The sequence below is a fragment of the Strix aluco genome, chromosome 25 (assembly GCF_031877795.1).
Source record: "Strix aluco isolate bStrAlu1 chromosome 25, bStrAlu1.hap1, whole genome shotgun sequence".
NCBI lineage: Eukaryota > Metazoa > Chordata > Aves > Strigiformes > Strigidae > Strix > Strix aluco.
The window spans coordinates 5,930,914-5,947,824 of NC_133955.1; the positions used below are offsets into that span (position 1 = coordinate 5,930,914).

General features: G+C 50.4%; 1 protein-coding gene across 21 annotated transcripts in view; it reads left to right on the top strand.

The window, feature by feature from the left end:
• The first annotated feature begins 1,607 nt into the window (after nt 1–1,607).
• NFASC (neurofascin) overlaps nt 1,608–16,911 on the top strand; it is a 95,661-nt gene continuing 80,357 nt past the window's right edge. For 13 of the 21 annotated variants that reach the window (XR_012626339.1, XM_074849932.1, XM_074849939.1 and 10 more), the window contains exon 1: nt 1,608–1,711. The gene's annotated coding sequence lies outside the window, so the exon portion shown is untranslated. Of the gene's footprint in view, nt 1,712–2,073; nt 2,315–16,911 lie in introns of those variants that run through there. The other 8 variants (XM_074849946.1, XM_074849951.1, XM_074849947.1 and 5 more) reach the window with 4 other exon arrangements.

The window sequence follows — 16,911 nt, forward strand, 5'->3', positions numbered from 1 at the left end:
CATCCCAGCAGGCTGTTTTGCAGCCAATACCGCTAACAGGAGAGGAGGGATGTTTCAGGAACAAGGAGAAGTGAACTTTGCAAGGTCCTGAGCAGCTCACGAAGTGCAGCGTGCCCTCGGATCCCTCTGGAGTTAACAGCCGTTGGTGCCTTGGAGGGGGGAGCACTCGGCACTGTTTAAGAGGGAGCTCTTGAGTGACTTTCCATACTCCCGCCCTGAATCCAGCCGAGCATCGGGATCCCTGCAGAAATGGCAAAGCCTGATGAAATCTCATGTTTCCAAAGGTGCTGAGCAGCCGCAGGGGAAGGGAGGTAGGCCTGTGCCTCAGGGACATTGACAGTAAAAGGCCCCAGCTTTTAGACGCCTGGCTTCCTTCTAGTCTGCTCCTGATCCCTCTTTGCTCCTGTGTACGGTTCAGCTTTTGCCCGTGCTCTCACCAGCCCCCTGGTAGTTGGGGATGGGTGGCTGGAGCTCCGTTCAGCGCTGGGTTTTGCAGTGTCTCAGCTATTCTTAATTGATTTATCTTCCTTGGTTTGTAACAGCTGGGCTGTTGCTGTCCTGCCGCACCTGCTCTCTGAATCTGGTTTTGTGTTACTGCATCTATTACCCAACAGCAAAACTGCACTCTGCAGCTTCTTTCCCAGCTCCTGTGAGGGAGGTTTTCTCTGGTGGTCCAGCAGACCCTGCAGGACACGCATCTGACTTCTGACATGTGAATTCTTCACTGACTTTCATGGGATGGTGACACACGTAAATGCAAATGTAGCTTTTGGGCTAAGCTGGGGACCTCAATACTTTTTTGTGATAAACCCCAAAAAGGCTTGAATATATGATGTGTGTCAGCACGTTCAGTGTATGTTGTCTAGAAGGTACATTATATCAGTAAGGATCAGTGTGCTGTTTCTAGAGAAAGTGGCTGTGTTAGTTTAAGTTTCACAACCTCAGCAGAATATTTGTAACGTAATAAAATGTATGGCGAGGGGAGCGGCAAATCTCGCTGTGAGTGTTTCCTAGATGAGGGAGGCTTTAATTAAACTGACATTTCTGATAACCAAGTCACTGAAGAGATGTCTGGGCTGTGATGTTACCAGAAGCCTCTGCTGGGTCACTCGGCGGGGGACAGTGCCTGACTGCAGAGAGCCACCAGCTGCCACCGTGCCCAGGGCCAAGCTGGGACACTCCTCGCAGTGCCCTGCGTGGCAGAGACCCCCCCACGGGCGACCGCAGCTCCGGGGGGGGGGGGGGATGGCACGAAACGTGCTGTAACCGGGGGCTCCTCCACAGCTCTTCACCCGGGTGACTCCCAGCGCTCAGAAAAAGCCTTGTCCTTCCCTGCCCGAAAAAAATCGAGATATTGTAGAGGCTTTGGAGCCTAAATCTAGAGGTTTTAGAGTCTGGGCCCCGCGTGGTGCGTGACCCCGGTTGGTGCTTTTAGTGCCTGCGGGAACTTTGGGGGCTGTAGAGCCAGTGCCGGCCGGCAGCGCGCTGAGGGGCTGCAGCTGCTAATTAACAGCGCCGCTAATGAACCCCTCCCCCTGCCGCCTTACACCCCCCCCCCCCTCCCCGCCAGCCCCTGCCTTCCTCCCGGCCTCCTCCCGGGGCGCGCTCACCCGTCCGCTCCGGAGCGCGCAGTGCGGCGCGGCCGCGCCCGGGAGCGCGCAGTGCGGAGCACCGAGCCCGGCTGCGGCGAGCCCCGGCGCTCCCGGAGCGGGTAAGCGGGGGGGTGTGGGGGGGTGTGGGGGGGTACCGGGCTGCGGGAGGCTCCCCGGGGGATGCTCCGGTCGGTCCAGCTGCGGCAGCCCCGGGGCATGGCTGGGGCTGGGGCGGGGAGGGGGTGTTGACTCCGTATCCTTATTATGGGTTTGCGGCCCCGCTGTTTGGGGGTTCCCCCCCACCCCCTCCCCATTTTTCCCTCCCCCGGGGCCGCATGCGGGGGGAGCTGGGTAGCGGGCTTGGGCATGTGATGGGATTTTTGCTCTTACGTCATGACATCGTGTCTATGCGTGCGATAAAATCCTGAGGTGTCCGTTCGGGGGGGGACGGGGTGCAGGAAGGGGAAACGCAGCCCGGGGAGAGACCTGGGTGTGACAGGGCACGTTTTGGGCCCTGAAAGCTCCTGGGGAGGAAGGTTTGCTCTGCGGGGAGGCTACACCCTGCTTCTTCCTTCTCATGTTTGGGGGTGGATTCATGTTCTCCCTCTAAAACATCCTGGGCTGGCAAAATACATCCCCCGGCCTCGTCGGCGAGGGCTCTTTGAAAACACCCGGGTCGCGATGCGGCGTTGGATGGAGCTGGGCCTCGCCGGAGAGCAGCGGTTAGTGACTGCCGTATTTTTAATCTGCATGCTCTGGCTGTGCCTGCAGAGCAGCTCGCTGCTATCGATCAGGCTTCTGGAGGTGGGGAAAGTGCTGAATCATTTGTACTCCCGGCTGTACGGGCGGCTCAGCTGCTCCCCATCTCCGGCAGATGCTCAGAAATGGGCTGCAGAGGCTGAAGGGAGCTCTGCTACCCGTGCGTGGCCGTGTCTGAGGTGGGAGTCCTCTGGGCCTGGAAGAGAGGTACTGCTCGGCTTGAGCACAGCGTAGTATCTTCTTTCCACGGCCTTAGTTGCTCCTTGGAGGACAGGGTGCGGGGAGATGCACTCTTGCATCTTGGTGAGGCCTCTGGGCATGGTGCTGAGGGGATGCAGGGGGGCTATGGGGGGGTCGAGGGAGGTTTTCTCTAGGAAATCCTGTCTCTCCTAAAACTGGGAAAGGCTCGTGGGGTTTCCTGCTTGGGTAGGTTTTTCTTTTTCCTATTGAATGCTGTCTTTGAGATTCTTTTTCAAGGTCAGGTCCTTGGAATAGCGTGTGGGCTATGGAGCACTTCGGGAAGTCAGACGGGGATGTTTCTGTCTGCTTTTTGAAAGAGGCAGAGTAAAGGGGCAGGGGGACGCATATCTTGCAGAAAAACTGGAATACTGAAATGCAGACCAGACGCCTGACTGTTTTAAGATGGATACTGTGGCGCTGTCAGTGTTTCCGGGGTGCTCCTGTCAGATGCTGAGGACAAAAGCAAGAATCCCGTGACTTTTATTGAGATGCTGACTCCTTTATTGCTGACAGTGGTTCTGTAAAATACCCACCCTTTGGCAGACAACTAAACTGATCGTCAGAGTGACTGCTTTGTTTCCAGAAAACTTCTCTGCGTGGCCTACCTTGAAAGATAACTGCTCAAATTCAGCATCACATTCTTTCTGTGTAACAGCTTCAGGCTGGGCCCTTGCTGACTTTCCTTTTTTGTGTAGCTGTAATGCGAGTCCAACATTAATAATGCATGGAGGTCTTCTGAGCTGACGGAGGATGGGCTCAAGTTGTTAAATTTGAAAATGGACTTTGTTTACAGGGGTTGAGACCTGGGGACTGGCTTTGTCTTGCTTGAGCTGGAGCTGTGTGATAGTGCTGGCTGTCGTAATAACAAAGCTCCAACATCATCTCCGGTGTCTCGCTGGGGGTTACTGCAGGCCGCAGTGTTTCCCGAGTTGTGTTGCCTTGGCTGTGGCTAGGGATCTGGTTTAAACTAAGTCAGTCAATCCAATCATCTCTTTTCCCAACTAATGATTAAATGGAAAATATCCCAAGCTTTCAAACGGTATTAATTCATAATGAATTATTTGCCTAGCTGTGATCTAATTGTCTTTATCTTCATGGGTCTTGTGTATAAAATCGATGCTGCTGCTGGCAAAGTGCCACCACAAAGGCTTTCTGCAGTGCCCAAGCATCAAAGATGGTCAAATATCTTTAATAAGAACTGCAAGAAATGAGGTTTCATTCTTCATATCTGCGTTCCTGCCGGCTGCCTGAGACCCTGCAAAGAGGCTACTTGCAAGAAACTCCTGTGTGTAGGGCCTGGCGTGGTTGATCCCTCCTGCGAAGGAGGGCACTGAGGGTCTCGTGGGCGAGCTGCCGGGTGCAGCCCACACGTGGTGAGCGGGGAAGGTGTTGAGACCAGGCGTGAAGGGCAACGTGTCTATATTGTGTGTCGGGGACTGCGTGGGAATAGAAATGAAAAGCTGTAAATGCAGACCCAGGCAGCTGTTGGTGTTGCCTGCGATCAGGAGAAAAGGAAGAATGGACATGGACGGGAGGCAAAGGGCCCTTTGTTGGTGCTTGGTTCAGGCTGGTGGGAAATGGTAAATAGATGGCTTTTAAAGTAGTTTAACTTTCCACTGAAATGCTTTTTACTTCCGATGCTCTGTTTCAGACCTGGTTGGGTGACCTAGTGTCCTTGGGAGAAGGCTGGGTGAACTATTCATAGGTGCCAAGTACCTTGCCAAACTTGAATCTTTTATCCGTTCCTGTCATCCTTTTAACCCCACTTAGCAGAAGTGTGGTAGTTATGGGGTGTCTCTAACAAAGTGCTGTCTGGATAAATGTCAGTGTTTCTAGAAATGAAGCCTACCTGGGCAGAGCAAAGGCTTGTGCAGGTTATTCAGAGCTTCAGAGTGTTGGCTCCATCTTGTTCTTGGTCTGCTCTGTTAAGGAGGAGCCTACGAGTAAAAGGTTTGCGCTTGAGATTGTTTAAGAAATCTGGGGAAATTAAACAGCCAAATTCCCAGGACACTTCTGCAGTTCTGACGCTACTGTGAGCCTTCAGCAGGAGCTGCTGAATTTCTTTCTTCTCCATACAGAAGTAGCATGTGTGCATTGACTTCTGTGGGGTTTTAATTTAGTTGTCTGTGCAGCGTCAGGCTCTCAAATCTTATCGGCACTTAACTTTATATGTAGATAAACCTGAATGGTAAGGCAGAGCTCCTTCATTTCTGTTGTTACAGAACTTCAGGGAGATGTGAAATCCCCTGGTTTCTGCACAGTTGTGAAACTCTGCTTGTTTAGGTGAAATAAAAATGCAGCTGAATTGTGAGGATTTAAATCCGTTACAGTTGTTCACACTGAATATCTCTGGGTTACGTACAGAAAATCAGTTTTTACTTGAATTTGAATAAAAGCAAAACGTGGGAGGAGAGTTTTAAAAATCCATGAAAGAAACCTAAACTCTGGTACTTCCCCTTTGAATCTTTACTGTTCCTTGGGTTTAGTGTGCCCTTACCAAAATATTCCCTTGTATCTTAAAAGCGAGAGCAGGCAGCTCAAACCAAGGATTGTATTCAGTTAGAGTTTTTGAAAGGCTCTAGCAAATCTTGTCAGAGAGGTCTAGCTTGTCTCCCTGCCCTGTGGGTAACTTCTTTCAAAAATAATTTTCTTTATTTTAAATGTTGTTGGATGACTTCTGTTCTTTTTTTTTTTTTTCCTCCTTCTGAAGTGGGTCATACCTCCATTCTTTTACCTTTGCTGTCCAAGATAATTGTTACATAATTTTAGAGATCCAGCTCAGAATTAATTTGCTTGAAGTTGTTGTTATGCTAAATAATCCCCCTCCCTTTTTTTTTTTTTTTTAATCCAGATCTGAAAGAAACTGTTCTGTGTTATTATGGATTAAAATAGAGGAGGATTTAGACTTCAGCCCTGCTTATAGGGATCACCATTCCTAGTTAATGAGATAGGAGGAGAAGGATTAACAACTGAACAAATAGAGATGCTTTTGCATGGCTAAACCAGGTAGAAGTTCCCAAGGATGCTACACAAGGACAAGTCTTTGCCTTGCCTCTTTGGCTTCCCTCAGTTCAGAGTCCTTTGGATCTCACCCCATCCCCTTGCCACCGGTGATAACTGGGTCCTGTAATTCTCACTGCAGGAATGCAACTTAGTGGGAACAGCCCAAGGGCACAGGAGAGCAAAGCATCTGCCCTGGCTGCAGGCAGAGCTGGACAAAAGAGAGGGTGCAGGTCTTGGGATCAGGGAATGGAGACTTTCCTTCAAAAAGCAGCATCTAGAAATCTTTTGCTGACATCACTCTGCTACTCAGTTAAGCCTAAACTGGCCCCTGAGGCTGCCAGAGAAGCATCAGCACTGGGAAGAGGGTTCTTGGTACAGCCAAGGTTCAATCTAGCACGGTATTGAGCGCCTTCCAGTCCCAGTGACTCCAATGGAATCTGAGAGGGTTTGACAGCTTCATACGTGAAGGTCTGTGCAGTCCGGGGTGGACACTCCTCCCGCCAGGCCCTGCTCCAATGGGCACTGCTGTTGCCTGTCACAAATAATCTCACATTCAAAGCATGGCCTAGGTATAGCTGATAAATACGGCACATGGGCTGTCCTAGATGCTGCCTTCCCACCTTTGGAATCAAACACTGATCCTTACAGATGACTAGTTAAAGGGAGCATAACCTGGAGGTTCATCTGAATTTCTGGCAGGTTTTCTACTGCTTTATGCCACCTTGACAGGATTTTGCTGTCTTCCAGCACGGGGACCGATGGGTTCTTACAGACCTGCTAAGTCACAGCAAGTATGATACGGTCTCACTGTCAGCCTGCATACTGTACTCCTCCTGAAATGCCCTGGCACAGATGGGCAGGGCTGGCAATTGCCGTGTGAGCTGCGAGGTGGATAGGACTCTCCTTGAATCTGCGGAAAATGTAGCACAGTCTCCTTCCTGCTATGAAATGTTTACTTTTCCTAGTTGCCCTATTAACTTTAAGAAGCCCAAGTCAAAAGAAAATGCAGTGCCTCTAAAATTGAGGAGACCACCCTAGGCACCAACCTGTTGCTCATGTTTTTCATTTAAGTAGTTGCTTCTTGAGGAGGAGAAGTGGCTTCTGTGTTCTACTCAGAGCAGTGCTCTTGAATAAACATTCAGGCTCTCCGTTTAATTTGCTTGGTTCCTGCATGTATTGGGTGCACAAGTAGGATGTACACTCCCTGCTTTTTTAAAGATTTTTCATTCCATGTAAGACTCGGGGACGTGGTTTAGTGGTGGACTTGGCAGCGTTAGGTTTACAGTTGGACTTGATGATCTTAAAGGTCTTTTCCAACCTAAATGATTCGGCGATTCTAGGTATATTTTACACTGAAGACGCAAACAAACGCGTAGATGACGGCGTGCGCCTGAGAGAGTATCCCACCCCCAAATTTCAACAGGGAAAGATGCTTAAAGGGTGGAGTTAGCAATGGAGAATGAAAATCACCACGGGGCAGGGAATTATAAGGAAATGAGTGTCCGTGGGTGGGAGAAAGGCCCCGCCGGGGCTCCCCTGTCCCGGTCCTGCGGGGCGCCCCGGCCGCTCTCCAGGGTGCTGAACCGCCGGCCCGCCCCGGGGGACGGGGGCGGCTCTCGGGCCCCCCGCGTTAGTCCCTGTCCTTCCCAGGACAGACATAGGTTGAAACAAGAGGTTGCAAATGGATGCAAAGGCGGGGGGGGAATTCTCCCCCCTCCAGCGTGGCTGTCTGGTGGGAGGGTGGGTTATCCCGAGAGGCTGGGTGGTCCCCACCATTGTTGGATGGGTGCTTTAAAGACTGGATAAAGCCTGACCTTACAGCTGATCCTGCTTTCAGCTGATGGTTGGACTAGCTGGCCTGCTGTGGTCCCTCGCAAACAGAATTGTTTTGCGATCCTGTTACCTTAAGAGTTTTCACCAGCAGGAAGCAAAATAATCCACTCCCCGTCTTCATCGCTTTGAGAACCTTTTCTCATGTACAAAGATCGCCCATCCTCACATCACCGTGAAGCAGCTTTTATTGGATATTCACAGCAGCTTTTATTGGATATTCAGTAGCCTGGGGGCTAGGAGGGAGGAAAATAAATTACAGTGCTCCCTTCTCCCCCAACAAAGTGAAAAGCTGAAGACCAGCCCTGGATCTTGACTTGCTCCTGGAAGCTTTACACGTAGTCTGCTCAGTTAATGAGGAGCTGCCCGTGTGTGAGTGGTGGTACATGTCACTCTTCCTCAAGCAATTTAGATGATTAGTACTTGGAGCCAGCCTGCATCTTGTTCCACAGGCTCTTAGCAGTTCCACAGTAGGGTATGGTACCACCAGCCGCCTCGTGTTTAATTACACAGCCCTGTTTGTGATAGCTGGGAGAGTTACTAATATGCCCAACAGCACAGCCCAGCTCTGCAGTTGATAAAGACACATCTGTATGCTGAGCTGTACCCTTATTGAGTTCAGGGCACAGAAAAAGCTCTCTTTCTTGCTGTCACTTAAATGGTGTCAGGATTCGTGAAATCTTGCTTTCAGATTCCTACCAGACCCAGCAACAAAGACTGCTTGTTGCAAGCTCATTGGTTTCTGTTCAGATCCCTGTGACGTGTTCACAGATGTGTGCAGGCAAGTGGGAGGGAGGAGGGAATGAGAGAACCGAGGCTTTGTAGCCACGCACATGTGACAGCATGCATGGGACCCCTGAAGCTCCTCTCAGGCCAACCCTCCTTTCATGACACATCTGGCATGCCCCAGACCATGTTTTGGCACTGTCATTTGGAGCAGTCTGTCTGCAGTTGAATTGCAGGGCTCGCAGTGCGTCTGGGGACATAAATCTTGACTTATTTTTACTTTTCCCTTTGCAAATTCAAGAGAGCATAGCTAGGTAGGATTTGATGCCCTCTCCAGTGAAGCTACGCGTGCACTGAGAACAGCCTCTTGATAACCATATCAAATCAACTTACTTAATATTGATAATCTTATTTCCTTCTTCCACTATATCTAGTAAAATCAGATTCTAATGTAAAACGTCTTAAAACTGAACTTTCTGTCAAAACTAGGTGCTCCTTCCCTTATGCCCAGAAAAGTTAGGGTTAATTCATACATGTATTAGTTTATACAAAATACATGGGCTGCACTTATTAGAAGATAAATATGTGTATAATAGGAGTGTCCTTCAAAATATTATGTTGCATATCACAGACTGACATCTCTTATTGACAGCTCTGGTATCCAGTTGCCAAGGCCCACAGGGTTTTATTTTCCAGCACTATCAGCAGCTGGGTTCCACAGCTATGTATTTTTGGTTGACCTCGTCTGAATTCTCCTGGCCATGGTGACAGCTGTGAGGCTAATCTGGCTTGAGCCCAGTATAGGAGGCTTCTCTCTGATGTATTCCATGGACTCAGGTTTCCTTGTCTGCCTTGCTACTCTGACTTTCCTCTCCAAATAGGTCCACCTTTCCAGAGAGCCTTGGTTTTGGAATGGAGGTGGGACTGGTTCCTGTGAGTGCCAGGTGGTGAGCCTGTGCTTTCTAAATGTTCCTGGCAGGCTTTTTACCCTGGAGATCGCTGTATTTGCTCAGCTGTAATGCTCCTTCCTTCCCCCTAACTCGCCTTGCAAGACAAACGTCAATTATGTTTATGTCCATAAAATGGCCCTGGTCCATGATGCATGTTAATATGTTTAAAAGACAACTTCATCACAATTAAGAGAAGAGTTAGGGGCTTGTATAAGAATAAATACATCTCTGATTGCAGAGTCTGCATCAAGTGCTGCAGAAACAGGTTAGTTAAATTCAGTGGGGTGACTGGGATTGTCACTTCTGGGGAGGGTTGGCACTTTCCTGGAACTGTGAGTCTCAGCTCTTTCACTGGCATCCAATTGTTCCCAAGAACCTCTTGTCTTGGGAATTCACTTGCTGCTCTAGATGCTTCCCCAAGAGCAGGTTTATAATGGCAGTTATATAATACACGGTAGCATGGTCCTTTTGTGGAAATCAAATTCACCGTAACCCTGTGAGGTAGGGTTGGGGTGGGGGGGAAGGACAGGAGCTCTTGGTTGAAGGGACCAGTCAAAGCAGGAGAGCCTGAGAATGAATTTTAAATAAGTGTATTGCCTCTTAGACTGAGCAAACATATAATTAACAATAAGATAACAGGGTGTCTCTACAAGGCAGCTAATTGCATTTTCAAATGTCAGGTTGTCAGCTCTTATTTAGTCTTCATTCAGTCTGGGCTTTGCTAGAGTGGTGTCTGGTTTTAAATGGCATTTCCCTCTCCTGGTACTGTGGAAGGATCTTCTTCCTTGTCCTCAGAAATATCTGCTAGCCCAGCTCCTGATTTGCTTCACCTTAGACGTGGTCTTACTTGCTAGAACACGCTATTAGTCCACTGGGTTACATTAAAAAAAATTAAATTGGAAAAGTCTTTGTAGGGGTAGCAAAAATAAGAGCACCGGCAATAGGAGGCTGTCCTGCGGGTTGCAAGGCCTTGCAGTACCTCAGCTGCCTGTGAAAGTCTTGCAGGCACTTTCCTCTTGCTGCAAGTGATGAGATATTATCACGATGTGAGATGCCTGTGCAGCTGCCCTGGGCGCCACACCCCAGCTGGCTCTGGGTGCAGCCACAGCGATGGCACCTGGGACTGCTGTTACGTGTGCTTAATGACATAGGCTTGTGTTTGCTGAGGTCAAGGTGGGAGCTGGCAACATCTGGACAACCAGGGAGTCCTTGGATGGGAGGAAAATCGTGTCGCACTTGCGACCTGCTGACTTTGCTGCTGCTGGTAGAGGACTGAAAAGTTCTGTGCTCTGCTGCTCATTCTCTGAGTAACAGCATGTGCTTTTCAAGCTACATTAATTTAAGGTAAAGGATGATGAATTATTCTGGGCTGCTTTGTCAGGGCATTGTTGTGTACCAGGATTGAACCAGCCAGGCAGGAATTCTTTGGAAAAAACCTCCAGCAGAATGAGTGGATAAGAAGGAAGGGAGAAGCTCTGAAGTTCTCTAAGTTTTTGGTCTGTGGGTGCAGGATATCATTCCAGATGTGGGACCCAAAACTCAGCCTCTGTGCAGATTGATAAGTGACCCCAGGCAGGAGTTGGGAAAGGAGAACAGGGACATCCCAGCTCCACAGTAGCTCCAGGGAGGGTGAGGAGCCACCTCCCCGTCCCCTTGACAGCCTCCCCAGTGAGTTGCTTTGCTGTGTTTCTGGCTTCCATCAGTGGAAGTGCTGGAGGAAGCTGTGCAGCAGGTTGCTGTCGCGGGAGGGTGTTTTGACCCACCCTGACCAGCCGAGTCCTGGGCAGAGATCAGCATCACCCTCCTGTTTGAAGCAGACAGCACATAGACGGTGTCGGCTCCAGCCACGCGTCGTAGCAGCCTTTAGTGAACAGCAGCGTGTGGCTTCCACTCAGCGCAGCTGGGGACAGCGGCCTCGCAGCTGACCAGCGAGTAACGCCAGCGCTGTCCCCCCCCTTCCTGCCTTAGTCTGTGATAAGTAGGGAAGTGGCACTAATGAACTTCTCAGTGTCTAATCCCTGACATGCTTAGGCAGGGGTGGGATGGCTTGACTTAAGGATAGCTTTGGGACTGCTTGCGGTGGCAGAGGGCATCCGTGGAGCTCATGCTACCTACTGAAGGCTTGGAGGCTGGAAAGTGCTTTGCATTAATGTGTGTCGTCGCGCCGGGGGTGGCTTGTCAGGGCCAATTGCTGCCCTCCCTGCCCCACAGCTGGCTGTGGGCGTACGAGGGCTGGGCTCCAGACACAGCCCGGCTGAGGGACGAGCTGGATCAACTGGCAGGAGAGCAGTGAAACTTCCAGTTCCTCTTAATCCCTGCTTTACTGCAGTGACAAACTCTGGGTGCAGCCTCCGAGCAGCACGACATGGGTGGGAAGGGGTTTGGTGAAGTCCCAGCTCTGTGCTCACACCTCCAGGAGAGACTCAACCTGGCCTCTGGTGTTCTGGAAACCTGCTGGCCCTGGGCACAGAGGTCAGGGCCACTGGGTATTTGTGCCCCTTCCCAACCTCCCAGCCATCCCTGGCAGCGATGCCCTGTGAGACCCATCGTCTCCAGTTCAGTTTAGGGGAGGATTTTGCCTTCATGACTCCTATTGATGGAGCAGGCGTTGGCAGAGTGATGGGCCCTGCAGGGCGAGAGTGCTGAGCCAACCAGGAGCCTGGTTTAACCTTGTGGTCTCAGCGTTGAAGATTAAAAACCAAAAAGAGAATTTTTCAAAGTTTTTGCTTTGCTTTCTCCAATTTCAAGGCTGAGTTCCATCCTCTGTTTGTTATTGCAGGATCGTGCCCTAAAATACAGCTAAAAAGTTGTTGAAAATACTCAGTAGGACAAAACCAGAAGTCCTTATTCTAATTCCAGCTCTGCTACCAGGAGGCTGTGACCCTGAACCAGCCATTTATATACCCTGCCTCAGTTTCCCCACAGGTAGATGAGGACTGTCCATGTTGCAGGGACTGGTGTGTGTTTTCTCCTCGTGTCCAGAAACCTTGAGGCCCTGGGTTAGTGCCAAATATTTATTCTGTGGGCTGTTGAATGCATTAAATCACTGCCTTCGCCTGGGTCAAGACAACATATGTCAATCAATTTGCAATAAATCGTGGTTCCTGATCAGAAGGAGCTCTTGCAAAATAAAATAGTGCGGGCAAACAGCAGGGATGTGGGACATGCGCAGCCATGGAAGTTACATGCCAGAAAGCAAAAAAATGCTTTTCTACAGTGGAAACGCAGTTTCTGCCTGATGCTGCCTATTGCCCGGTAAAAGGGGGTTTGTTGAGCTGCGCTGGCGATGCTCCTGGTATTGATTCTGAACAGCTGCTGAGATGTGGGAAGGCAGATGGAGCCCCGCAGCGCAATTACCTCCTGCCACGGGGTGGGCAGCGTTGGCCAGACGCCACGTGGGGTTGGTGCGAGGGTTTGGGCTCAGCCCGGGCTGTGGGGACGTTTTCCCAGAGAGGCTGCAGAGGGGGATGTGCCTTGGAGGTAGCACAGTCCTGGTCTTGGGCAAGTGAATCTGACACCTGACTAAAATCCTAATTGTGCTGGTGCTGAGGGACCCTGCGCCGCTCAGAGTGATGTGTGCCACTGTCTTTCTATTTCTGAATCACAATCTGTGACAAATCCATCGTTGTCTTCAGCGTGGGGCTCTAGAGGGCAAAAGAAAAGCTTTTGGAGTTGGGTTGCCATTGGCGTGTGCTTGTGGCTAATTATAGCCCTGTGCTGGCAGCTGTGGCTCCGGTGGAAGCAGGGAGGGAGCACCATGGACCCGAACCCTTGCGGTACGACAGTGTGGGCTTCGTCCTGCTGCTCTGACCATCTCCTTGGCATCTCTGTGAGCATCTGGGCTGTGGCCACTGGCTGAAACCCCATTCTCAGGTGCCTTTTGGTCCTGCCCTGCCTCTGAGCTTCTGGATGGGAGCTGAGGGGGGTGTGTGGGATGTGGTTAGAGGTTTTGTGATGAGTTTCTAAGCTAGAAAAGATGTCTGAAATGAGGATACAGCTACAGCTGGGATCCTGGTAGCAGAATAGCAATGCTTTAAGAGCAAGTTAAAGGTGCACTGAACTGTTAAATGGGGCTTCTGGAGGGTTTTTAGAATACAACCTCAAGTGTTAAGCAGGCAGATAAAAGGCATCTTCCTCCTGAAGAGGAGCTGAGGCAGGAGAGGTGATTTGCTACATGGATGCGAATTCCTGGATTTCACACTATTCCTCCCCCTTCCTTCTCGCTCTGCGTTATGGCAGCCTGTAAGCTTTCAAGATGAAGAGGAGCGATTCTGCATGACAGCAAAACGTCCTGCTGTCTGCATGGGCAACAGCTTGTCTGAAGTCCTGCCTCCCCCCATGAAGAGGGGCAGCGAACAGGATAGATACTGTTATATATAACACTCAGAAACTGCACCAAGTACAAATACTAGGAGAAACCAGCTGCTTTTCCTCTGCAGTTTCCTTTGGGACAAAGGCAGAAGAGAAATCTGGTTAGTTTATTCTGGCCAGAAACTTTGCAGGATCATCAGCCTCATTCTGTGTGACTGTGCAGGAGGTTTGCAGGGCTAATCAAGCAGAAGGCAGCACTATGTTCGCTCTTGCATGCTGCCATTTCAAGGAACAAGAAGTGTGTCTTCTTTAATAAACAGCTTTATGCTAAGTTAGAGTTGCTTTCTAGCCGCTGCCCTGGGCATGTTTAGTCCCTGATAAAGCACCAAGCCTGAGCTGCAGGAGCTCAGGATCTTCTCTGCCATCACTGTTGACTTGTGGGCCTCCACCCCATGAAAAAAATCATTCCCTCCCCAGCAGCTACTTATCCCTGAAACATGACCAGTTCTAAAAGCCTCTTCGGGCTTCTCTGGGGGGAAAGAAGAACCAGCTCCAGTGGACTCTCCTTGCTCAGTGTAAGCCTGTAAGCAATCAATGGGATTTCAAGGGTCCTGAAAAGAGAACATGGCTTATCTTCCCTGGGGAGCCTTTATTCATCCTCATTATTCCCTATCTCCCAGGCCTGCAGCTTGTGCTGTCCCCAACTTAAAGCAATAGAGATATTGGACTGAGTTAATCCCCGGTGACTTCATTCATCTTCAAGCAGGGATGAATTTTTGCTGGCAACCAGCCCTGCTTCTGACCACCTGCCACTGCTTTCTGTGGCATGACTGAGGCCATCGCCTCCTGCCAGGCTTTGCATCTCTTCCTCCGCACCTCTGTAACGCGCTGTCTGGGCTGTCCATCACTAAGCAGACAGCATCCACTACGATGGGAAATTTTTCAGACTGCAGTGCTGGCAGCGTCCTGCTGCTGTCTGGAGTCGTGCGGAGAGCAGATCTCTCTCGGGCGGCTTCTGCACCACGAGGATGATGGTGCTAATGTGCGCTGTGCATCAGCTGGTCTCGTGGGCGTACGCTGAGTTGTAAAGGTCAGGAGCAAGGGTTATCAGCAGAGGTTTGGTGGCTCGATCTCCAGGGTCAGGGTAAAGTCCTGGGGGCATCACCAGGAGATGCTACACACACGTGCTGCAGCCTCGGGCAGTCGCAGCCCCACAGAGGTGCAGACAGAGCCAAACCCGCCCCGCTCCTGTGCGGGGAAAGGGAGATGCTGTGCCCTCACCAGGCTGGGCACAACGGCAAAGCCAGACCTAGCGATTCAGGCAAGATCTCGTGGCTCTGCTAAGTCTGACATCCTTGCAGGAGGACCAGTTCTGCAATGATAAACCCTTCAGGCAGTGAGAAACACAGAGGATCTGGGGTGAGCGGCACAGCCAACAGTGGTGTTTTGCAGCAGCTGCTGTTGCCTCCCCTCCAGACGTGGCCGATCGGCCTCATCCTCTTCCTCTGCGGTGACAGAGCGGGCTGAGCCACCCGAGGGGCTGCTCGGCACAGTGGGATCGATGCTGGTTTCCACAGCCCTCTGCTCCGGTCGCCGTTTCTCAGGCGTAGCCCTGCATCACATTTAGTCTCTTTGGTACCGTGATGGTTCAGCTGAGGATCTCCATTAGGCAGTCTTTGCAAATTAAAAGTAACTCAGTTTTTAAGCTCAGATCTTACATGTATCTCTTTAATGTTTATTCCTCAAGAGGCTGGATCATGTTTTAATTTCACCAGATAGCAGGAAGGCGTTGCCTGAGGGCAGGGGAAAACAGGGAGTGGTAACTAATCAATTGGTAGGAATGTGGCTTATGGTTTCACACCCCAAGGCTTGGTCCTGCTCTCATTGTCCCATTGCGTTGGACCCCTTACCCTTCTCCCTTTCAGCCCCACTCTAATTTTCTAGTGGTTTGAAATCTGTTTGGGCTTGCTGGGTTACCCGTTGGGCATTGCCCAATCTCAATAATCCGGATCAGCAAGGCTGACTCTCTAATTATCTTGGCAACTGCTCTGGGTTAATGAGAAACACAGACAGCGGAGTCGAAATCAGTTTGTGGCGGTTATGATGCCCTTTCGTAGGGGAGGAAGGATTTGGGGGTTTATGGAGGCTGAGGTGCATTGTGCTTGTGGTTAAATTAGGTGTCACAAATAACCTTCTGATCAGTTGTTTGAGGCTTAAAGTTATTAGAACGGTAATTGCTACTAAAGGGTAAGTTTTGCAACACTGTGGGGCAGGGGGGAACTGTGTGCTCTTGTTGGTGGAGATAAGAACATACCCCTTGGCATCCAGTGAGCATTAATACCAAACACTTGGGAGACAGGAGCCAGAAAACAAGGGAGAGGTTGCTGTGTTTGCTCTGAAATATCAGGTTCTGGGTACATCTGAGCTGGGAGGAAGGTGTGTCCTTGGAGAGCACCTTGGGAAGCAAGAGAATTGAAGTGCTTGCTCAAAAAGGTGTTACCTGACCTGCCCCAGGGCTTAGACCTCTCGGCACCGAAGCACCTCCTCCCTGGAGGACAGCCAAGACCACAAAGACTTCTTTACTCCCACCCGTTTAATCAGGGAAATGGAAATAGCATTTTAATAAGATGGTAATGAAGTTGTGGATCAGATTGGTTGATTCCTCATTTGAAACTACAAAGGGGAGCTTTGTTTTTTCCTTGGGTTTATCACTTCTGTTCTTGCATGATTAGTCATAATCTTCTGCTGTCCTTCACTGGGAAACTCCCTCCTTTATTCTCTGCAAAAGTCTATCCTTAAGTTTGTGTACAATCCTCCAGGGAAATCAGGCCACCTATATTTCATTTAGTGACTTCAAACAATTAACCTAACAAAGATTCCTGTCTCTCTCCCCTCCTTCCCCCATCTGTTTCCTAATTACCAGTGGAACTGGGATACATATGCAGACTGTGCCCATTTTAATTAAATCACCTCTCTTCAGTGTTTTGTGGCTGGCTCTTTAAATGCTGTGTCTCGCTACTGAGAAAATAGTAGAACACAGGATGTACCACCAGGGCGAGTGAGCCTGAAAAGGGTCTGAGATTTGGATTTTGGGGATTTTCTTCACATCAGAACTGGAATGCAGAATCACTTCAGTCCTCGGGGATCAGAAAGTGTCAAGTCATCTGGAGGGGAAGGCTGACCCAGGACCCTGGAGGAGGTCTCACCCCACTCCTCAGCCCCAAGCAGCTCTGGGATAAGCTGTCTTTGGCCCAGGGAAGCATTTCTGGGAGGAGAACAATCTCCTGTTTCTCTGTTCAAAGAAGGAAAAATCCCTGTGTCCCTCTGTCCCTGTACAGGCTGTCCCCCCTGTCCCATCCCACTTCCTTCGGGGAGCTCTGGGGGTGCCATGGCCTGTGCCGTGCCAGCGAGCTCTCCCTTCCTGCAAGCACAGTGCTGTTAAAGGCCCTCTGTGATGATGGGGGGCTGGTGCATCCATACTGGTGTTACTGGGTGGAGAA